This window comes from Mustela nivalis, assembly GCF_964662115.1.
Source record: "Mustela nivalis genome assembly, chromosome: 7".
Classification (NCBI taxonomy): domain Eukaryota; kingdom Metazoa; phylum Chordata; class Mammalia; order Carnivora; family Mustelidae; genus Mustela; species Mustela nivalis.
In genome coordinates, this window is record NC_139026.1 from 9948732 (window position 1) to 9972192 (window position 23461).

The 23461-nt window shown below is 60.2% G+C and overlaps 1 protein-coding gene across 9 annotated transcripts in view; it reads left to right on the forward strand.

Annotated features, from left to right (window-relative positions):
• Positions 1-3197: 3197 nt before the first annotated feature.
• ELFN2 (extracellular leucine rich repeat and fibronectin type III domain containing 2) overlaps positions 3198-23461 on the forward strand; it is a 56416-nt gene continuing 36152 nt past the window's right edge. For 2 of the 9 annotated variants that reach the window (XM_082740201.1, XM_082740196.1), the window contains exons 1-2: positions 4476-4547; positions 13320-13487. The gene's annotated coding sequence lies outside the window, so the exon portion shown is untranslated. Of the gene's footprint in view, positions 3256-3917; positions 3945-4475; positions 4548-4794; positions 4993-5620; positions 5644-13319; positions 13488-23461 lie in introns of those variants that run through there. The other 7 variants (XM_082740202.1, XM_082740204.1, XM_082740198.1 and 4 more) reach the window with 6 other exon arrangements.

Genomic DNA, 23461 nt, shown 5'->3' on the forward strand with positions numbered 1-23461 from the left:
CCTCTGCTACATGTGTGTTTCGCTAAAAGCATCGCTTAACCTAATTTTCTTAATCAACTCAAGATGCCATGTGGACCAAGTGAAAAAACAATTCTTCTGAGCACAAAGGGTGTATCTTGCTGTTCCCCTTGGACAGTGTGGGCAGCTTTTAGCATTCCTGTGCTCCCCTAGCTCTTACCTCTTGCTCGGCTCTCTGGGCTCCACAGAAAGGAAGAGTTTCTGGACAAACTGTCCTTGTGGTGATGTGGCCAGGGCCTTGGGCTCATTTGGATGTGAGCCACATCTGGTCAACTGAGGGAAAAGGGGTCCTTGTTGGTGGGCTGTTAGAGGCGAGCTCCTGGGCACTGCCAGGAGATTTCAGAACAGATGGGGTCTGGGATCCAGGACAGGGGTCCGGGCAGCTGGAAGTTCCTGCCCGTCTTCTGGCACTAAGGCTTCTGAGATGGTTCTGCTTCGCTGGTTTTTCCCATCCATGTGTCACTCCACCGATGGCTTAACTAGCCCAGCAGGGGCAGGGAGAGGCACCGGAATTCACAATCCACGAAGATGGCACATGGCAGTGGGGAGACAGGCCAACGTGGTGTTGGTGGGAAGGGAGATAGATTCTGGATGCCCTCTAATGTCCACTGTGGTGGCTTATTAATGCAAATAATGTATGAAATAATGTATGAAAAGCGTTCTGCACGGTACTTGGTCCATAATGAGCCACCATGCATAGTAGCTACAGTGATGGAGGTGATGGGTGAGGAGTAAGTTGGGGAAGGACACACGTGAGAAAGAAAATAGGAAAATTTGATGCATGCTGTCATTCAGACCTATACAGAGTGTTCCAGGAACTGGTGGAGGAGAAGTAACTTGGCCAGCTCAGCTTAGGGGTAGTCAGGGGAGGCTTCCCAGAGGAGGTGGCCTTTGAACAGTACCTGATTAAAGACTGGAAGTAGACAGGTGGGGAGGGAATATGAGAGGAGGAAAGGCATCCAGGCTGAAGGAATAGCAGCCTCAAAAACACAGATGGTGCAAAGATTGTGGGGTGAGAGTTTCATGGCATGTTCTGGAAAGGGCAGGGACTGGTGTTGCTGGGCCCCAGAGCATGTATGGGGTGATATGAGAGGATCCTGGAGGGGTAAGTAAAGGCCCAACTGCAAAGAGTCTTCTTTGGGCAAGTTAAGTTAAGGCAAGTTAAGGAGTTGGGATTTGATTGCCTAGCACAAAGGGCATACCATTCGTCCTTCTGTCTGCACCCAAGGCAGACATCACCAGTCGATCATGATGCTTCCTGCAGAGGGAGCACCAAGGCAGCTGCTGCCAATCATCTGGCATCATCAGGAGAATTGAAACTTGTGGCATCCCTGCCTGGGGGCTACTGGAGGGTGGGGAGGAAGGTGGTTGCAGGTGTCCAGGTGAATGATGGCAAGGCCTGACCGAGGACAGAGGCTACAGGGATGGACATATGGCTGCCCACGTTTGTCTCAACCTTACCCATCCACCTAGAGAGAGTCTAGGCAGTGTCTTTATCATCCCTGCTCTCTAGCCTGGCCAGAGGGCTGGGGGAGCTTCGTGTGTGCGCGTGCATGTTAGCTCCCTATGGGCTCTATTTTAGTGAGGAAGTTGCTGTCTTTCTGGACCTGCACTATCCAGTATGGAAGCCACTAGCCATATACAGCTATTAAAATCTAAATTAATAAAACAAAGATTATAAACTCAGTTCTTCGGCCACACTAGCCCCAAGTTTAAGCACTCCACAGCCACACGCGGTTAGTGACATTGGACAGTGCAGGTAGAACATTCCCCCCATCACATTTCTTTCTTAAAAAAAAAAAATCTTTAAACAATTTTTTTTAAAAAGGGCACCTGGGTGACTCAGTAGACTCTTAATTTTGCTCAGGTCATGATCTCAGGATCCTGTGATCAAGCCCTTAGCAGGGGCAGGTGCCACGCTCAGCGGGGAGTTCCTATGTCCCTCTCTCTTTGCTCCTCCCCCGCTTGTGCCTGCTCTCTTTCTCTCAAACAAATAATCTTAAAAAAAAATAATAAAATTTCTACCATCACAGAAAACTCTATTGGATGGCACTTGTCTAGAGAAAGCACAATCCGGTGTCCAGATAGTGTGGTCCACTATGACCGTCGGTTAGCCCAGGCCAACTGGATCTTCTATGTAGTGGCAGTGACTAAGTTAAGAGTTTGAAAGTCTTTCCCGGCTATGTGTCGTAAGGTCAGTCTCCAGGGAGACTCTTAGAACATTTTAGAGCTCAAAAGCACCCTAAAGCTAAACCAGCGAGACCTGGAGGTCCCAAGGAGGTAAGGGAGTGCTCAGGTAGTGAGCCCAGCATTGTGCTGGGGACAGGGCTGCTTTTGTTACTCTATTACACCAAAGAGGCTCAGAGAAGGGTGTGACCTGCCCCTTTTCGGATGGCTGGGAAAGTCACCCAGGCTGAACCAAAAGAGGCTGTTTGGCCTCCCGATGCCTGGTATTCCTTGAGATCATGGCTTAGTTTCTTGAGTCGGATTTGGTGGGCCTCACTAGTGCCCACCTCTGAAGAGGGTCTGCCCATCAGATCCATGGTCACGGGGGTAAACGAGTGGTGGCGGGGAGCTCTCTGCAGTTGCGCGCTCCAAACGCCAGGGGGCGCAGGGGCCGCTGTGTCTTCTGCTAGGGTGGGCGGGGCGGTGGGGGAAGGTTCTTCTCGCAAGGACTTTGGCCTGGGACCCTGCTTCTGGTCCCTCTTGGGGCGGGGTGGGGGGTGGGGGGGTGCATACAACGCGTTCCGGACAGCCCTTGCCCTCTTGGAGCAGAGACAGCACAATCACTTTAGGATCTGCAGGGAGGGGCCTTGAAGGGTGGGTAGGAGTGTACCCAGCAGCCTGCGGTGCGGTTGTGGAGGGCAGAGCAGGAACCCTGTTGTCTGTCTCCTGCTTGGGGAGATAAAGGTGGCTGCGTCCCAGTTCTTCTGCCCCCTCCCAGTTCCATCCCGGACCTGCTTTCCTGTTCTCCGTTGACAGGAGGGAGGAATTTCCGATCAGACGTCCTTGCTCCTCCAGTGAAGCCTAGCTCCGTGGAGTTCCCTGCACACACACACCAGGCTGTCTCACGCCTCTGTGCCTTTGCACAGGCTGTTCCCACAGCCCGATACATTCCTCTCCACCTTCTTCAGCTGATCAACTCCTACTTCTCCGTGGAGATTCAGCTCGGGCAGTGGCTCCTTCCGGGGAGTTGCTGCCATCCCTGGCCTGGAGGGGATGTTCCCGCGGCCGGAGGTAACGTTCTGCTGTGGACCACCCGAGGACAGGCGCAGAGGACCGCTCCAGGCAGGGCTTCAGTGTGTGGGTTAGCGGATGCCCAGGGCCGAGAGAAGGCGCTCGTTTCCTCGTGGATGCGGGACACAAGCTGAGTGTTCCCGCCAGGTGCTTGTGTGCCCAGGTGCAGGGCTACGGGCCCGGATGCTAGAGCTTTCTTTCTGCATCTCCTTCCTCCTCCCCAGCTTCTACCCTCTTGCGGGGGGGGAGGGGGGGTAGGTGTGTGGGCCTTAGCCAGGGAGGGGCTAGGGCCTAAGAAGTACGTCTGGGGGTCTGGGGTGGGGGAAGGGTAATGAGCCTCTGCCAAGAGCCCCCGCACAAGCGTAGATCTGGAGTTTAACACTGTCTCTGCGGTCAAGCTCGCTTTGTGACCTTGCGCGAGTCGCTCTTCTCCCCCGAGCCTCAGTTGGCTCCCCGATAAAATGGGAACGCAGCAGCCGCACTTCTCGGCTTGCCCGCGGTGGAGCGCCGGCCGCCGGCGGCCGGACGGAGGTGCGGAGGGGTCCACCCGCGGAGGGGGAGTCGGGGGCCGCGGGCGTCCCCCGGCGTGCGCTGGGGGGCGCTGCGCACCTCGGGCGGCCCGCCCCACGGCAAGTTTGCCTCCAGCTGTTGAATGCGCTCGGCGTTGGCGGGACCCGGAGCCCGCAGGGGTGAGCCGGGATGGGGGCCGGGGCGAGGCCGGGGGCCGGGAGTCGGGGGCTCCGCGGTCCGCGCGGCCGCCGCCGCCTCCCCGGGCGCTGCAGCTGCGGCGTTGGAGCCGGGCGCGGCCCCCGCCCCGCGGCCGTGTGTCTGTGCGTGCGCGTGTGTCCGTGGAAGGATCCAGCCGGGAGAGGGGGCGGGCGGGGTCTCGCTGCGGAGAGGCCTGCGGAGGGAGCCGGGCGCCGGGGCGGGCCGGGGCGGACGGACAGACGGCCGGCCGCGGGCCCTGACGCACGCTGCGCCCCGGCCCCCTCCCGGGGCCCCGCCGAAGCAGAGGCGCGGCGACGGGGAGGCGGGGGTGGCGGTGTCTGCGCGCACACGCTCGCTCGCAGACACACACACACACACACACGCACACACACTCACACGCGGGCCACGCCACAGACACACGACACGCACCAAGCCCCGGCCGGGCGCCGCGCACACTCGCACCCGCGCTCACACTCACACTCGCGCGCAGGCCCCGCCGCCGCCGCCGCCGCCGCCGCCGCCGCCGCCGCCGCCGCCGCCGCCGCCGGAAGCGGCGCTCGGCCCGGATCCCGGCTGGGCTGGAGGTAAGTGAATCCCTCCGGATCCGAGCGCCGGCTGGCCGGCGAGGCGGTGGGAGTGAGGGCTGGAACCAGAGGGCACCCCTCCTCCACCAGTGGGGGTGGGGCTTGTTGTGGGGGGGTGCACAGCTGAGGATGGGGGGGTAGGATGAGACCGGGAAAGCCACCCCCAGGGGCTCCGGGGTCTGGGGAATCACTGTGAGACCCCCCCCCCCGGGGACCCCCCTGTGTGGGAGTGCGGGTGGTGGTGGGCGGAGGCGGGGTGGGAGGACGCGGAGGACGGTCGGTGAGGTGAGCATTTTTTGGGGGGTGGTGCAGAGGCTCTATGGTGGACGGCTGTACCAGTCAGTGCCACGCCGCACCTCTCTGCCCCCATCCTTGCGAATCGGGGACCCTGGCCCCCTGTTTCACGGAGTGCTGCCGGGGTCGACCAAATTCATCTTCGTAGCTGGTAAGGGGGGTTTGGTTGGTGCTGCTCCAGGGGGAGGGAGGCAGGGTGGGGCTTTACCCCCTTTACCCGCAGGAGGGCGATGGATTTGGTAAGAGGACCAGACGCGGGGAGTGGGGTCCCCTAAGTGGGTGGGGGCCCTGGCAAAGGCTTTGCTCCCTTCTCCGTGGTGCTGGTGTGGGGCAAGCAGGGAGGCAGCCCCGGGAAGCAGCAGGAATCGGCACAGACTGCAGCTCTGGCAGGGAGGGCCACGGCCCCAGGCTGCGTGTGTGTGTGTGTGTGTGTGTGTGTGTGTGTGGACTCCAGTGACTGGCAGAAGATGGGGGCGGGGGAGGGTGGGCGTGTTGGCTGGTGGGGCAGCGTGTGCACGTGGGGAGGGATGTGTGTGCCCTGTGTGTGTGCACACAGGGCTGGACCCTGTTCTCTCTGTACACACACACACACACACACACACACACAGAGTCTGTGGTCCAGCAGGGTTTTCTTGGACTGTTTGGAGGGGACAGAGCTGGTATGCGTGTACGTGTGTGCACTCGGGGAGTGTGTGTCCAGGACAGAAGCAGCCACAGTGTGTCAGGCATGCCCAAGGAGAGCCAGGAAGGGGATGGTGGCGCTGGCCCTCGACTGAGCTCAGGAGGAACGTGGGACTTGAGGGTACTTTCTGTCGCTTTGTACTCCGTGCTGTGCCCCTTCCTCTGAACCCTTCCTAGCCCAGTGGCCACCTCTGGAGGACACTGCCTCCATCCCCTTGCCCCCCGCCCGCCCTTGCCGAGACACAGGTGTTGGACTGGAGTACGTGTGTGTGTGTGTCCAGGCTGCGGCTGTCGCTGCTGTCAGCAGCCCAGGCTGTCGGAGGAGGAGAGAAGCTGGGGGGCAGGGGGAGGAGGAGGGGGTGCTGGCAACACCTGGAGGAATGTGGTAGAAGCTGCCAGCCCTGGGCTGCCTGATTTAGTCATTGAGGGACATTTTCATACACAGAGCCGCATCATGGGGGTGGGGCGGGGAGGATTTTTGCCCGTGCACACATATGTCTAGGGCTCGTACACCTCTACCCCTGGCCTGCCAGGCACCTGTGGGACATAGCGGGTCTCAGCCATCAGCAGGGCCCGTGGGCCTGCGCACACGCATAAACGTGTGTCCTATAAGGAATGCACACACACAGGCTATGTCTGTGAACGCCTGTCCAGAGTGAGTGGTGACTCTCAGACTGTGTACGTGGGTGGTGACCTCTGGGCCATCTGCATCTGAGCAATAAGAAAGAGGAGTAATTGAAAGCGGGGTGTCTTGGGGAGAAGTGTGCGTAATGCCAGCATGGGCCTGTGGGTGTGACGTCAGTGAGAACCTCTGGGTGTGACATCAGCGGCAGGCTGCCAGTGACGTCACTGGGATAGCAGTGTGAGGGGTCACCCCCAGCAGCCAGAGTGTGTGATGTCAACGGGGAGGGCGTGTGGCCGCATGTGCCTCCGTCCCCCGTGTTGTGAGCTGTGGGAGGGGGAGGAGGATGGGGTCCCTGAGGGAGAGGTCCCTCTCCAGACGCCCCAGGTGGGTGTGGGGCCCCTTACCTGAAGGCTTGTTCTCTGCCCCCCACCTTTCAGTGGGGCGCCTCTTCCCTTCCTCCGACAGTCCCTGTTCTCCACCAGCCCCAGCCAGGTCACGGAGATACGTGTTCATGTGAGCAAGGACGGTGTGCAAATTCATGTGACAACACGGCCGAGGGGAAGGGCCTGCTGGTTTTAATCCCGTGTGGCTACTCTGTGCTTTGTGATTTAGGCCTTCCTGTCACCTCTCTGGGCCTCGGCGTCTCATCTGTAACCTGGGGCAGGGGTGGTTGGAAAGGTGAGGGGTGTCACAGGGAACGGTGGGCCTCTGGGGTGCCGGGTGCCTGGCCTGTGGTGGGGGCTCGGCCCATCACGTCCCCTGGCTTCCTGTCCCCCAGCTTGGAGTCTAACTTTGTAAAGAACTTCTTTCTCCCCACTTGGATCCTCAGAGCTGTCCTGTGGGGCTGGCCGGCTTCTGTCATGCGGTCATTTGACAGATGAGCAAACTGAGGTCTGAAGGGTGAGGCGAGTTGTCCGTTGATTGAGTCCTTAGAATTTGCACCCCCCCCCCATCTGCCTTCCCCAGCTCAGTGGGTGGGGGGACACTCACTGGATTGGCGGCTTCCTTCCCACAGGGCACTGTCTTTGTTTTTATGGACTGGGAGCTCTGTGCATTGGGGGTGGGGAGTGCCCAAGACCAAGGTGTAGCTGGCCACCATAGAGGCTGCCTCTACCCCCCCAGCCCCCTCTTGCTTGTCTTTCTACCCCACAAGCTTCTGGCGACTGAGCCTTCTCTAGTGCCCTCTTGCCTGCTGCCCCGTGCGTCTTCCTTGCCTCCTGAAGTCTGTGGGATGTCTGCTTTGGAAGCAGAACTGCTTCCAGTGACATCTCTGCTGAGCGGCTGTGTGTGACACGGGGGTCAGCGACGCTGTCCTCTGTCTGCGAGGCGGCAGCTGTAGTCTTGCAGGCTGGGGGAGTGAGTGTGAAAGTGTGGGATCCAAGCCCACGGCTGGGAGGGACCCATCGTAGTCACCCTCCCCATTCCTGCTACAGTGCCCTCCCCACCCCCTGGGCCTAGGCCCATCCCCCCACAGTCTGCAGTGGTGCCCCAGGCCGTGTGGAACAGAAAGCCTGGAAACAGGATTGCCTGGAAGCCCGAGCCTCCTTAACCAGTAGTCTAGAAGGTTAACTCAATCCTCTGCCTCTCACTGCCCTGTCTGATCCCCTATTGAATTAACCTTCTCGTGTCTCAATGAGTTTCGGGGGGCAGAGTCACTGCCATTATTATGGGCTGGCGCGGGGAGGATGGTGGGGGGTGCTGGGAGTTGGAATAATAGAGCCCATTCCCCTCTGGTGAGCAGACAGCCCCCTGGAAGGCCCCGGAGAGGCCCAGAGGGCTAGGGAGCCACCTGGCAGGCCTCAGCTGCTGGGTGCGCTGGCAGCAATCATTACAGAGACAATAATAATAATGATATGAGCTAATATTCATTGAGCCCAAGAGCCAGGCCCAGGGTGAAGCTCTTTGTAAGTGTTTAATCCCCACCAAACCTTCTGCAACATAGCCATTCCCATTCCTCATCTCCTATACAAGACACAGAGAGGTTACAGATCGGCTCAGGGCCACACAGCAGCAGAATGAGGACCAGAAGTCCCACGTCTCTGCCAGGGGACCTTTCCATCTTGGGGTGTCCCAGGGCGAGGGGCCTCTCCAAGCCTTGCCTTGCTCATCTGTCAGCAGGAGAAGCAGTGGGTGTGGCAGTGGCCACAGGAACAGAGGGGCAGGAAGGCTCTAGGGTCTCAGGCCTCTTCCACATTCCTTCTGTGCTCCCCCCACTCCTGGGCAACCTGTGACATCCCCGAAGCCAGCAGCACGCTCTCTTGTTGTCCCCCAGCACCGAGCACCAGCGGGTCTTTTGGGGGCTCCCCTGAGTGATGGAGAGGGTGCTGCTCCCAGATCAGTATCTTCTCCAGGCTCCGAGGCTATCACAGCCCAGTGACAGTCCCCTTGGGCCACTCTACCATCCTCTCCCCCTGATTTCTCAGTCAGCGAAAGAGTAGGGGCCCAGGGTCCAAATTCTGTCTCTTTTTAACGGTGTGTGTCTTGGGTGAGTAAGTTCCCTTCCAGGAGGCCCTGCTTCCTCAGTATAAAGTGGGGATAACGATGCTGGGTTCCTAACTTTTCCAGTGCGGTTACGTAAGAGAATGTCAAGTGCGGAGCATTGTGTCTGGCACATAGTAGGTGTCAATTAGATGAGTTCCCTCCCCCTTCCCATCTGTCTCCCTTATTCATTCCTGGTTCTCTGGAGTGGGTCCTGGGCTGTGTGCGTGTGTATGTGTGTATCCCTCCCTCTTCTTTCAGCTTCTCCGTTCACCCCCTGAAACACATAGAAACTGTGTCGGGAGCCAGGCTAGGGGACCCCACGGAAGTGTGAGAAGGGTCTGGGAGCTGCCTGTCCCCCCAGCTAGAATGTGCAGAGGGCCTGGGAGGGGGCTGGGCATGTCTGCTGTGCACCTGTGCATGTATGTGAGTAAGTGTATGTGTGGGACTCTGTGCATGCCGGTGCATGCTGGGGCGGGGGGGGGGGGCAGCGGGGAGCAGCTCCGAAAGGCTGCCCAACCAGCCCGCTCCGGACCCAGCCCCAAGACTCAGACCTGCCTCAGTTTCCCTTCTTGGCCTGGCTGGGTCCCCCTCTCTCTGAAATTCTCCTGGGATGGTGGAGAGACACAGGCGGCGGGGTTGGCCGGTCACCTCCCTTGCTTTCCGTGCTTCTCGCTATGGGGCTGTGTGGGGAGGTTCACGGTTCTGGTTGTTTAGCTGTTCCCTCTGTGTCTCTTCTGCTAGTATGTCAGCTCCACACAGGCGCAGACTAGTAGGCCCTCAAAAATGACTTGGGCAAGTTCCTCTTATCTCTGTGCTATTTTGAGGATGGACTGATGCATTTTGCATTCAGTACACACACGCGCGCGTGCATGCATGCACAAACGTATCTCACCCAGGGATAACTGTGGGGCCCCGGGGCTCAGGCAGGAACGCATGGAGAGGAGTCACGTGGAACATCTGGAAGACAGATGAGACACGTGGAGCATCTGCCAAGTGCCCAGCGTGGGGCCTACGCACAGTAGGGCTGGAGGGACAGGGGGTGGTTCTTGGTTGTCTGTGACCTGACCCCGAGGGAGCCGGCCTTGGAGGCTGCAAGGGCAGGTGCCGAGGCAGCCTGGAGAGCTGAGTGTGGGAGAGGCTGGGTCGGCCCCTTCTGTTTGTCTGCTCGCCCCTGGTAGGGTCCCGGACACTGCACACCTGCTGGGTGCCAGGCACGGGGCTCCACACTGGCTATTTATTATCTTGTTTAATTTTGGCCTGAGGACGGTGAAGGAGGGCCAGCCAGCTCTGGGTGGGGGCAGGCCAGGTGGAGAGACCATTAGGTGCCAAGGTCTGGAGGTCGGAAAGCCTGGAGTGGATTTTGGGAAGATGAGTCTGGAATGCGATTAGGGGCTCCATTACACAGGACGGTCAACGTTAGGGGCACCTGGGTGGCTCAGCGGGTTAAACCTTTGCCTTCGGCTCAGGTCATGATCTCAGGGTCCTGGGATGGAGCCCCGCATGCAGCCCCACATCAAGCTCTCTCCTCGGCAGGGAGCCTGCTTCCCTCTTTTTCTTGGCCTGCCTCTCTGCCTGCTTGTGATCTCTCTCTCTCTGTCAAATAAATAAATAAAATCTTTAAAAAAAGAAAAGAAAGGGAACGTTATCCTTTTTGTCAGGGAGTACCACTGTCTCTGGGTGCTGTTAAAAATGCAGATTCTCAGGCCTCGTCAGCTGAGACTTTGATTCAGGAGGGTCGATGTGCAGCCCGGGAACCTGCATTTTAATGCATTTCCAGAATATGAATTCACCCATGTTTGCTGGTTGGAGGGCAGCTGAGGGGGCTGCGTCTTCTGGATCTTTCCACACAGGTGGGGAGGCACCAAAGGCATCTGCATTTTGCAGAGGAGCCTGGGGTCAGTTCTGTGTGGCCCTGGTCTGTGGCAAGACCAGGCCGGTACTAATCATCTCCATGTTCACCAGCTGCTGTTCTGAGCTTGCCCAATGGCCCTCAGCAAATCCTCAGAACGACCCTTTGCATCGTTCCTGTTGCACAGACGAGGAAGCGAAGGCAGAGTCAGCGGTTCAAGGCCGCATAGCCGGTAAAGGCATGAAATGCGGGGCAGGTGAGGTGAGACCAGCGAGGGCCTGCCCAGCGTTTTGGAGAGAGACCATGCCCTCCCTCTCCCTTCCTCTGGTGCCAGGGTGCTGGTGGAGTTGAGCCTGGAGTTATGCCTGTGAGCAGAGGCTGGAGGCCGCCAGGTGGTGGAGGTGGGAACAGAGAAGCCAGAGGAGGATGGAGAGCCCGGAAGGCCTCCCGGAGGCGGCAACGCAGAGTTGCACAGTCGCGAAGCTGTGGCCCGAGGCCGGTCATCCGGTGGGCGCTCTGGCCCACGCAGGTGGCGATGGGCCGGGCGGTGAGCGGGTGTCCATCCCCGGTGCGCACACGGGGCAGGCCCCCAGGGTGCACCCGCGCAGCTCTTCGTGCACCGCTCCCCGCCCCTCCCCCGGCCCCGCCCAGCAGGGCACGGGCACGTGCACGGCGGCAGGGTGGGCGGGGGCGCGCACAGGGAGCCCCCTCCCGGGGTTGCCCGCACCCCCTCCACCCCCGCCCTCACCGTGGCCCGCAGCCGGTGTTCTGCCTTACTTCCCTTTGCTTAGAATTTCCAGCCGCATCCCTCGCAGCTCGCAGCCAATTTCACGGCCTCTCGGCTCTGCACGGTGCGCTGGATCGTAAACCCGCGGGCGCTGGGCAGGGGGCTGGCGGCAGGCCCAGGCGCGTGCCCGGGGCAGGGGGCGGAGGGGCGACCCGATCAAGGGCCTGTGACTTGTTGGCTACGGGGTATGTGTGTTAGGTGGGTGTGGACAGGATGGGGTTGGGGGGGCACCGCCGAGAACTGCCCTGGGAGTGCGGTGCAGTGGGTGTGCAGGTGTGGCCCTGCGTGTGCTGGTGGGGAGGGAGGTGGGGTGTCAGGGAGCGGTCCCCAGTATGCTGGTGTGCCGGGGGTCCGTGTGCGTTGGCCTGTGAGGCCGTGTATGGGCCCCCCGTGCCTGTGGGCATGTCTGTCTGGGTGTGTATGGTGGAGCACGAGTCCCTGCCGTGGGTGGTCCACTGGGAATGGGCGCCAGTGCGTTTCCACGGGTGTGTTGAGGGCTATCTGTGCCCTGGCCCCAAGCATGGTGGCACTTGTGTGAGTCCACGTGTTCAGGTGGGCGCTGCTATATCAGGGTTCTGTGGGCAGCTGTGGATGGTGCATCTGGGTCTCTGTGCACATGTCCAATTGAGGGCATGTGGGATTCTGGTGTTAGTTGCTCTTCAGTGTCCTGTGGGTGCTGGCGTGTGTGTGTGTGTGTGTGTCAGGGTGTCTGCTGGCCACAGTGCTCCGGGTTAAGCGTGGAGGAGGTATCCCTGGGGGACCTGGGCCTGGGAGCCCTTTACAGGAGCCAGCTGGTGCGTCCTTGTCCTCTGCCTTTGAGCCGGGCAGCGCAGGGCGCGCGTGCGCACTTGTGTTCCAGGGCCGCCAGCTGCCCGCGCTGGGAGGGTCTATGTATGTTTATGAATGGCGGTGTTGAGGGGGCCAAGGTGTGAGCCCCCTGCCTGTGAGGGCAGGCTGGGAGGACCATCTGGGCTGGTGGGGGGTGCGGGCCAGGCAGGGAGAGGGGCCTCTGAGGGCAGAGAGGCAGTGTGTGCGCGTGTACGTGTGCGCACAGATGGGAGAAGGTTGGGTGGAGGCACATCTGTCCGGAATAGTGTGTGTCTCTGCCAGGGGAGGTCAGGCAGGTGCATTACTCTTAGGGTGTATGAGTGCATATGACCGGATGGTGCCCAGCAGGGTGTAGGCTGTAGGCACACTGGGAGAATGGGTGTGTGCAGTCATCAAAGAGATGGCACGGGCTGGAGGGTTGCTTGTTCCCTGCAGCGGAGGGCCTGGGGCCCAGTGGTAGAAGGAGTAGGTCCGGTTGGGGTTGGGGTGACTGATAGGAGGGTGGTGTGGTTGCCCATGTGCGGAGGGAGGGGCTGTGTGTGGGACGACAGGGAGTGGCAGTGGGAGGGTGTGGGGACCGTCCCCACCTGGGTATGCTGTGTGTGTCCAGGACTGAGTGGGGTGTCTGGCTGGGACGTGGGAAGAGCCTCAGACTCAGGAGCATGAGCGAGACTGGGGTGGGGTCGGAGGAATGGGGTCCCTTCTGCTCCCCGAAACTACCCATTTGTTGCTTGCCCCTGCTCCAGGAACCATGGAGGGAGTGAAAGATGTCCTGTGGCCCCTTCTCTCCTCTTACTCTTGAACCTGATGGGGCGTATAGGATGGGGACCCGGCCTTCCCCATCTCCCAGCCTCCATGTCCCCATCTCTCAGCCTCCATCGCATTACCTCCCGGCCTCCCTCTCCGAGCTCCGTCTCCCCCACCTCCATCTCCCTGGTCTCCCCGCCTCCATGTCCCCACCTCCCTGCCTCCATGTCTCCCGTCTCCCTCCATCCCGGCCTCCATCTCCCTGCATCCCTCCCCTCTCTCGGCCTCCTCCCTCTCTCTCACACTGATATTCATTTGTGGTATATTTGGTTGCCATGGGAAACCTAAGAAAGAAGTGAGTGTACCCTTCAAGACTTCAGCATTCTCCCTCCTCCCTCCCTCCTGCTGCCCCCCTCCCCCTCCTTCTCTCCTCCTCTCCTCTCCCTCCTCCCCTTTCTCCCCCTCGCTTCCTCCTCGCAGAAGGAGAGGACCTGGGTGAGAAGCTGCTGCCGCCTGAGCTGGACCAGGACCCGGGACCCCATTGCTCCTGCCGCCGCCGCCGGGCGCCGCCACTGCGGGGGCCTCCCTGAGACCGGGCCAGGGATAGAGCCTCGTGGGCCGGAGGGTCCCCTTAGCCCGCAGACATCGGTAAGGACAGGGTCCTTCTGACTGTGTGCGAGCGTGTGGCTGCGTGTGAGCCTGGCTCACATGACCTGGCCTTGTGAACTGTGGTGTAGCCAGGCCTGTCGCCTGTTGGTCTCTTCCTGTCTTGCCCGGCAATACCACCCCCCCCCCCCGCCCCGCACCCCTGCTATGGGCGCCCCCACCTGCTTCTCCAAGCTTCCCTTCCTCCCGGGCTGCCTGCAGAGTGGCAGGCCTTTCTGGGGGCCGGGACAGGCTCCCTGTGGTGGGAGGGAAAAAGTCGCACTCTTGCCCCTTGGCCTGGCCTCTTGTACCTCAGTGGGGGGGCCGGGGCATTGGAGGGGGCTGCTGGGGTGGGGACCGGGGTTTCCGGGGTCTCCTTTCCTCCCTCAGGAGGGGAGGGAGTCTCTCCATTGTCGGGAGGGGCAGACTGAGGGGCTGGGAGCTGAGACGCGGGGCAGGATCGATGGGGCCTGACTGGTGTCAGGGATTTCATCGGGGAGAGCAGTCAGACAGCTGGAGGCCGCCGGCAGACCGGAGCTGTTGGTCTCGGCTGGGGCTGGTGGCTGCCCCAAGAAGAGAGGCTGTCGCTGTCACCACGGCAGTGTTGGTGGTGGCCACGTGGAGGGAGCTGTGGTCCGGGCGGGTGCTGAGTGACGGTGGTTGCCTTGGCGAGGGAGCCGCCTCTGTGGCATTGTGGTCTCCATGGAGAGAGGGGGAGACGGAGGGAGGAGGCTGGCTGTCTGGGCGCGGTGTTGCTGGTTGCTAAGGAGAGGGAGATGCTGTCTCTAGGACGAGGTGGTCCCCACGTGGAGGAGCCGTGGCTGCGGAGAGGTTGAGGGCTGAGGGCCCTGAGGAAGGGCCGGTGCTGGAGGCTCCAGGGGGGGGCCACAGCGGGCGGGAGTGAGTGGGGCAGTGGGGGCTCCGTGGGGGGGGGTGGCGGTGTTACAGGGAGGGGCTGCGGCCCTGGGCTTGGTGCTGCTGGGCTCCTGGGCTGACACAGAGTTCTCTGGGGGGGAGGGAGGTCCAGTGTGTGGGTATGAGCGGCGCCCTTCACTGCCAGGTTCATCCTGTTCACTCCCACGTCTGTGGCCAGGTGCCCCCACCTCTGCCTTCTGGAGCCTTCCTCCTCCTCCTCAGGGCCTCTGAGCATACAAGTCCCCCCTCCTGATGCATGTTCTCTCCTTGTCCCCAAGTGACTTGGTCCCATACCTCACGTTTGCTGTGCTCCAGGATACCTGGAATTGGTACTTGCCTTTGAGGCATCAGAGAGGGGAGGTCACTTGCCCCAGGTTGCACAGCAGGTACACACCGAGGCTGGGATTTGACCCCTGGGTACCTGTCTCCCCAAACACTCAACTCACCGGTCCTGACCCCTCCCCTGGGAGCCTGTCCCTCTGTGACCACCCCACTGAGAGTTGTCTCTCTCTTCCCTCAGTCCCCAGGTCCTTTTCCGAAGCAAACATTTCCCTTCAATAGTTACAGGAGGCAGCAGCTTGGGACAGCAGAGTCCTGGGTTTGAATCCTGACTCCGGCACTGACAGCTGTACAGTCCGGGGCCTCAGTTTCCCAATCTGTAAAATGGAGACGACGCACATGCTTCTTGGGCTTGTCGTCCCTGGGATAATGTATGTCACGCCCCGGGTGTGGTTCCTGGTGCGTAGCAGAGCCCCCGTTAGGTGTCAACCCCACCACCATCAACATAATTCCTTCCACAAATGATTGAAAAATTATTTTCTGACATGCCCAGGGAGGACAACAGCGGTGATGTCTCACCGGAGGTCAGCCTCTCTGCGTCCTTGCCTGTGACCCTTGAGCCCTGGAGGCAATGACTTGGCTGCAGGAAGTGGGGCTGGAAAGGAGAAGGGCCTCCAGGAGCCACACAGCACCTTGGTCGCTGAGCAGGGCTGGAACCTGGTGTGGCTGGCTTGGCATTCCGTGCTCCCTGCCCGTCTAATCCAGGGGCCTGGGTGCCTGCTGTCCTCACACAGGCCTTGGCCCTCCAGCTGCCACCTAAGCCCCCCACCTCCTAGCTTCCCTCAGGGCCCCCAAGTGTCCTGAACCTACCCAGCTAACCCCACCTGGGGCACGGCGTATCAGGCGAGTGGCGGGGGGTGTCCCGGGAGCAAGTCCTTCCTGCTCCTAGGGGCCACGGATGGAGAAGGAGGTCCAGAGAGTGACATCTGAGGGATTTGGGAGATGAGCGGCATGGCAACTCCGAGTGACACAGACCTGAGTTCAGAGCCTCTCTCTGCCGCTTTTTAGGTGGGTGGCCCTGGGCATGTTTCTTACCTTTTTGGGAACCTCAGCTTTTTCCTTTGTACGATGGGTGTGATAGGGCTCAGCTTTATTTGACCTGCGTGCGGCAAGGGGGTGACAGTAAAGCCTAGTGTCTGCCGCCTAGCAGGGGCTCTCTGCTCTTTCGAGACCTTCGGCGCCTTTCCAGTGACCTGCGGGAAGTCGGGGGAGAGGTGTCCTGTGTGGCCCCAGGTGGAAGAAGGGGAACCAACCAGGGCATAGACCTCCGTTCCTTCCAAGAGACTTTCTGGCGGTCAGTGCTGTCTTGGGATCGCCTGGGGGAGAGGCAGTCAGCACCCCGTGACCCGTGAGGCCACATAAGGCCAGCAGGACCTAGGTTTGGGGATGACAAGACCTCGGATCCCATTGTCATGTTGCCATTTACGGGCCGTGGGGTCTTGGGAGTCTCAGCTTCCCCACCTGCAAAATGGGAGGAATGAGAATGAATCCAGGTGTGTGGAAGAGACGGGGTTCCCTCGAAGCTGCTGGGCACCCTGTTTTCCAGAGGAGGAAAGCAAGGGGCAAGGAACTCATGGAGCTTACGGGGCGGCTTTTTCTGGAGCTTCTGCTGTGTGCTGGGCGCCCTCCCCCCTCCAGACTCCATGGGGCACTGAAGTCCTCGGCCTTTGTACTTGCTGGTCCTTCTGCAGGAGTTGCTGGCCCTCACTGGGCTCCCACCTGCTCCCTGAGCTTGTCCTGTGCTGCCCCCCGGCCCCCCCGTCCCTGTTCCATGTCGCCTCTCCAGGGAGCTCCGTCCTAAGTGCTCTGTTTGTGGCCCCGGGCTTCTTCTCTCTCTTGGTAGCCCCTAACACAACCAATTGCTCTTTTTGTTTTTTGTTTTTTTGCTTTTTTTATTATCCACCCTTTCGCCAGCACAGTGTCAGCTCTTGAGGGCCGGATCGTTCTCGGTCTGGTTCCTCCCTCTATCCCAAGCACCTTGAATGGGGCCTGGCACATAGTAGGTGTTCAGTCAACACATGATGACAGCGTGGATGGGTAGCCCTGCCGGGGGCCCTGGGCTGCCAGTCCTGTCATTCGCATCTTAGCCACAAGGCCCTTGAGCTTGGGGAGGCCAGGCCAACTGGCCCCAGAGACACAGAGTTGGCCTCGGAGCCCCAATTGCGCGCTGACTCTGGGTCAGGTGCTTTTTCTGCTCCACTACATCGCCTTGCTGGGGGCCTGGCCTTTCAAACTGGAGAGTTCGGACTCCACTCTGACCACAGAGGCAACAAAGCGGGGACAGCTCCTGCCTGCCATAAGGAAGAGGTTTTGGTAGCAGCCTGAGTCATCAGTTCAGCCGCTGTGTGCCCTTAGACAAATTACTTACCCACTCTGTGTCTCAGTTTACTTGTTTGTAAAATGGAAATGATATCTTATCTAGATGGGCTTCTGGGAGGCGGTGGACTTGGAGCTTTGGATTTGCAAGCTTGACTCCAAGGCCCTCTCCCCAGGGAAGACCAGCAGCCTCTCCTGAATTACCCCAGTCCTGGGAGGCTCCGTCGCTCCTTCCTGAGGGAACTGAGCTTCTGACTTCTGAATAGGGAGGTTTATACTGCTTGGAAAAGGCCATTTTCTGCCCTGCCAGCCTGGGCTCTCACCCTGCCTGTCTCCCCCCCCCCCCCAAAAGAGAAAAATAGAAGAAAGAAGGAAACTGGTTTTCTTGGGGCGCTTAGTTCGTGCTGGGGACATTGCTGTCTGTGTCCACATTCATAGTCCCAGCAGCACAGGCAGAGTAGGTCTAGTTAGGCCCATTTTATAGATGACCTGCCTCAGGTTTGGGGAAGTTCTCCATGGGGCACAGAGCAGGAATTTGGACCTGGGCCCAGAGGCTCCTGCCTGCCCTGTTGGGAGGGAAGGCACCTTGGAGGCGTCTGGGGTTGGTCCACTCTGGGGTGACCCGGGGAGTGAGCTGTTGATCCCGGCCCCACCAGACCTGATTTCGGAGGCTGGACCTCAAGAGAGACTGTGGCATGGACAGCCTGCTCCCCCATGCCCCCCACTCCTTGCCTGGGCCCGCCCCCCGGCCCCCTGCTGGCAGCGACATTAGCCCAGGGAATAGATCTAGCCTTGTGTGCAATCCCAGTGGTTCACTCAAGACCCCATTTGTTTGGGGAGGAGAAAGGGGGGTCTGTGGTGCCCAACAGAGGTGGGATTCATGGACAGGGCCCGGGGGAGGGGAGTAGGCTGCCTGGTACGAGCCAGGCCTGGAGGACTGCCAGGAGGGAGAGGGATAGGAGGAGGGGTCCTGCTTGTACCATTGGGGCAGAGTGTTATATTCTGGGTGGGGGGCTGTGTGAGTGGGAGTGCAGGAGGGGGGCAGGGGGAGTCTCACCCCCATTACTTCCTAGTTTGAAGGAAGGGGAGCGTGGTGGCCCTGGCCTCAGGAAGTCCCTGGTCTTCCAGCGGGGGATTGGGAGTGGGGGAAGACTGGGCCATCAGGATCCTTGTCTGGGGAGTCATAGCCCTGACTTCAGGGAGTCCCCCGTCTCCCAGGAGCCCTAGTCTGAGGGCAGAGACTCAATCTGCTTCCTTAGTGTAGAAGGAAAGCACAATTCCTTTGAGTGGGGGCTCCCCGAGTTCCGGGAAGACTTCCTGGAAGAGGCAGTGCCTAAGGATTGGGAAGGGGTTAGATTTAGGGCAGGGGCTCCAGGCAGGCAGGTTCTGTGGTTGGAAGCAAGACACAGTGGGTTCCATCCCGATCCTGAGTGGTCCTGTGCACCTGAGTCTCTCTGTTTACTCATCTGTGAAATGGGGACATTGCCTGCAGACAGCGCTGGGCTCCTGCAGGGGCTGGAATTAGACAGGGTTGCGTGAGGACTGTTTACACAGAGCAGGCCATAGGACTGCTGGGGACTGCATGGTTGGTGAGGCCTGAGGCATTCTAGAAGTTGCTAAAAATCCATTACCCCCGCCCCGCCCCTTTGCCTCTGCACTGGGTCACAGCTCAGCCAACCTAGCTTCAAGGTTTACAAACACAGGAGGGAGGGAGACTCTGTGCTGAGCTGTGACAGGGAGCCAAGGGCCATAGCTCTCCTTCCTGCCTCTGACTTGCTGTGTGACCCTGGCTCATCTGACACTGTCTCTGGGCCTCAGGCCGAGACCCAGCTCCTCTTCCCGAGGATATCATCTGAGGTTTATGGGGAGACACAGACCTTCCCCTCTCTGCTCAGGGCTCAGGGAGCTGGCTGAGGATCCCAAGCATCCTAGGAAGAGATGGGCCATAGAAGGCTCGGCAGAGGAGGGCAGGTACCCCATATGATGGTGGCTTGGGAGCCCTTGAGCTGAGCAGGGACTGGAGGAAGGAGGCCCTTCTTGCCTCTGTCTGACATTCTGGAGGGTCGGCTTGGGGTAGGTGGGTCAGAGCAGGAAAGTCCTGGGTCTGTGAGATGGGGTGACACACTGGTCAAGCCTGTGGGCCCAGGCCTGGGTTCCATTCCCTGTTCTACCCTAACAAGTTGCCAGGCCTCTGCAAAGTGGGAATTAAAATAGTACCCGCCTCCGAGGACTGATACTCTAGAGTGCTTGGGGCCGGCTCCTGGCATACAGTGTGTGCTCGGTACATGCTCGCTCTGTCTATTGTCGGGGTTCCCGGTGGCAGGCGCAGGGGAGCAGGGCTTCAGCGGCCCTCCCAGCCGCCCCCTCTCAGGCTGTTGGGGCTGGGCTGTGGTGCATGGTTTCCGGAGGCCTGGGATGCCAGTTTAGGAAATGCGGAGGTGTCTGCCTGGCCCCTCCCACTCTCCCCAGTACCTGCCGGACAAGATGTGGATGTTGCTGCTGGGTTTTGGAGTAGGCGGCCTGCGCTCCCTGCCAGCTCCTTCGTCCTCTTGCTGGCTGCGTGGTTCTGGGCCGGCCATCTCCGAACCTCAGTTTCCCCATCTACAGAATGGGATCAAGGTTCTTCATGAGGATTAAGTGGGACAAAGCAGGCCGGCAGCATCATCTGCTCCCCTACAGGCACGCGTGATGCGTGGTACTTGTGGTCTCGTCACTGCCCTGCTCCTCCCCTCTCTGATCCTGCTGGCCCTGGTGGCTGCAGCGGGGGAGGGGGTTCCTGGCTTGGCTAAGACGGCAGCTGACCCGGACTCTCTGTTCTGGATTCTGGATTCAGGGGGAGCTCCAGGGAGGAGGAACAGGGCTGTCCCCAGAGACCACCCCCAGGCCTGTGGCGGGGGGCGGGGGGCAGCCTGCAGACCGTGAGGGGCCTGAGGAGAGGTGGGAGCCAGGCCTCGGCAGGGGGACTGGGACCCTGGAGTGCTGGAGGATCAGAGTGCACAGGGTCTCCATCCCCTGCCCTGTCCTCCTGGGCATCCTGACACCCAGAGAGGCACTGGCCCAGGGTCACTGGGCGGTGAGTGGCTGGGCTGAGGGCGGAACCCAGGAAGACTCAGAACTGTCCCCTCCTGGGGCCCCTGGGCCGCTTCGGATCGGATCACATCCACCCTGGGCCCGAGCGGAGCTTTCTTGGCTCTGCTGCTTGTCTCTCACTCCATCTGTGTCTCCCCGTCTTCTCTAGGTCTTTTGTCTCTCTACTCTGCCCATCTCTGTGGCAGCTGTGGTGTCCCTTCCTCGGGCCATGCGAGGAAGATGGCTGGCTGGCTGCTTGGGTGTACGCACACGCACACGGGGTGATTCTTGTGTGTTCGTTGGGTGTTGTAATGTGTATGTGTAAAGGGGAACATGTGAGTGTAGACGCCTGCTTCCTAACAAAGGAATGGACGCGTGCTCTCTGAGCGACGAGCTGGGGCCTCGTGGGGTCCTTCCCTGTGATTCCAGGCCCCCTGCAAACACACGTGTGCCATCTGTCCTTACCTCCTTGGGATTCGCCTCGCAGCCTCTCCCCCTTCCCGCGCCCCCGACTCCACACTCTGCACCTCTGCTCTCGGGGACCCAGAGGGGGTCTGTCTGGCTCTGCCTTGGCTGAGGTCCCCCTTACACGGCCATTTCCCTGTTGGGGGGCTGGGTTGGTTGCACATTTTCCACTTTCACCAACACGGCATGATTTCAGATTCTCACACCCTTGACCTGGGTGGGCGCTCGGTGATGTGGGTGGGCTCGTGGGTGGGGATCAGCTTCTGAGGGTGCCTGTGGACATCTGGGTCCACTCTTGGCTGAGGGCTTCAGAGAGGACTCCTGTTCTGGGTGTGATTCCTGCTGGTGGGGCTCCGTGGGACCTTGGCTGTCCCTGGGGCAGAATGCTGGGGATTGGGGATGCTGTGGCAGCTGCTGGAAGGCCATAGTACCCCTTGCCATCCCCTGCCTGCTGTGGCCCAGAACCCCTGGCCTCCGGCCCTTGGCACCGAGGGAAGCTGCTTTGGCACCTGGCTTCCCGGGGCCCCTGGGTGGCCCTGGCTTTCTGGAGCTGGGAGTCAGGCAGAGAAGTTGGCACAGGGGCTGGTTCCCAGCCTGTGCTCTGACCTCTGTCTCCATACAGCCTCTGCCTACCTCCTGGGGCCCGAGCCAGGGTCAGTCCTGGGACGTCTTCATTCTCTTAGCAGAGCTGGAGCTACCTTGGTGCTGTAGGGAGTGAGTATTGGACCGGGGAGTCCTAGACCTATGGTTTGAATCTCAGCTGTACCCCTTGCCCTCTGGGCGACCCAATTCTCTGGCTGTCCTTAGAGCTAAAGGGACTCATTTATTCTTTTGATTTAACAAGGTCCAAAGAATGCTTCCCACAAGCCAGGCACTGTTCAAAGAGCTTTACAGAAATTCAGTCCTCACAACAATCCAACAAAATGTCATGATCCCCATTTTACAGATGGAGAGACTGAGGGGGCAGAGAGGTTCAGGATCCTGCCTGTGGTCCCAGAGTGAGTCAGTGGTGAGACTGGGATTTTGAACCTGGGCTATCTGACTCCCAGGGCCTCCGCCCCCAAGCACCTTGCTGTGGGAGCCCTTGAGGGTCTGCAGGGAGCAATGCACCTTCAGGGTCTGGGCCAGCCTACAGGCCTGGTCTGAGCCTTGAGGGAGGTCCAGGAAGGTGGTCCTGGACCATGGTAGGTGTGGCAGCTTGGGATCCCGTGGGACTCGAGTGTCCAGCCTGTCACTCACCGAGCAAGTCACTTGACCTGGCTGAGCCTCAGTTCCCACCTTGGTGAAACAGGGTCATGGTACTTACCTGGCAGGGCTGTGGTGGGAATTCCATGTGGTGAGGCCTAGGGGACCCCAGCTATGTGGCAGGGACTCAGGACGTGGTGGCCAGCTGTGAGGGCTCCGTGACAAGGGGAGAGGGAGGCGGTTTCAGGGGTGGCCTGTGCCGGCAGAGTTGAGCGTGCAGACTTAGGAGCCTTGACTGGGAGCCTCCAGGGGGGCACACAGACAGCCTCCCCTCATCACTGGTGTGTCTGTCGTGCTTTTGGACCCAGCGCTGGGACAGTCAGCTGTGTGTGCGTGTATGTTGGGGCATACCGCCACCCCTGGTGTCCCCCACATACACACAGCCATGATGGGGGGACCTAGAATCCTTGCTTTGGGGGGGCTGGGATACAGCCTCTGCTCCCTCATTGTTGCAGATGGGGAAACCGAGGCCCAGGCAGGGGAAGGGGTTTGCTCCGGGGCCCACAGGGAGTTCCAGTTATCTGAAGTTTCATTGCTGGGCAGGACCTTGTCTAAGAAATATAAGGACAGACCCTGCCTTTGGTAGCCCGTCCTGGTTGCTCTGGCCTGTCTCCATGGGGTCAGTGCCTTGCTGTGTTGGCTTCTGTCCATCCCACGCTGTGTTGATTGGAACATGGGACACTGGACAGTGGAAGCCAGGGGAGCAGAAACCTTGCCCAGCCAGGAGCCTGGTGTGCGTACAGTAGGCGCTCAGTACACATTGGTTGATCAAGGGAACCTAGCAATGAGCCCTTCCTGCTCTCCCACCGTAAAGGCTGAATTTCAGAGGGGCGGGGACTTATCCAGAGGAGAGCGGGGGAGTGGAGCCCAGACGTCCTGGCTTCCCAAACCTTCTTGCTCTCTGCACTCATGGATGCGTGTAGCACGTGCACACACACACGTACAAGCGCACATGCACACACCTGCGCACATAGACACATGCTCGGTGCGCTTGCTCTATGCCTCGGTCCAAAAGCTTCACTCTGATCATTGCTCAATTTTCTAGCTTAAAAGTATCCATCTGTCCATCTCTCTGCCAAGGCCGTGGGCTGGACACCTAATGGGACGCCTGTTCTGGGGCCTCCGCCGTCTGTGGCTGCCCCCAGGATGGGGCAGGAATCCCGGAAGGGGGTTCTGGGAGGGTTGGACCTGTCCAAGGGACACTGCCCCAGGCATGTCCCCTGCCGTGTCCCCTCCTTCTGGCCACACACCAAGTGGCACACTGAAATCCCTGCCCGAGCATCCTGATTCTCCCCCTCTGCCATTTCTGGGCTGTCTCCGGCTTGGGGGGGAAAGGGGGTGTCATTCCTGGGGACCAGCCTCCCCCGTCTCCCCCAGGAAGCCTGCCCTAATGCCCCGGAGGATGGTAATTAGCATGAGGCAGGCTGATTAGCTCAGAAATTAAGTCTTTGTTTCCCTCGCTCCCCAGTTTCCCTAATTGAGCAGATGCGGAGTGGGGGGAAGGGAGGGGCTGTGGGCTGGTCACGGGGCTGGGTGGGTGCCCATGTGGCTGGGTGCTCAATGGTGGAGGTGGTGGGGGTGATGGGTGGGGGTGGACAGGGGCCCGGTTGGGGTCCTGCGGTGGGGCT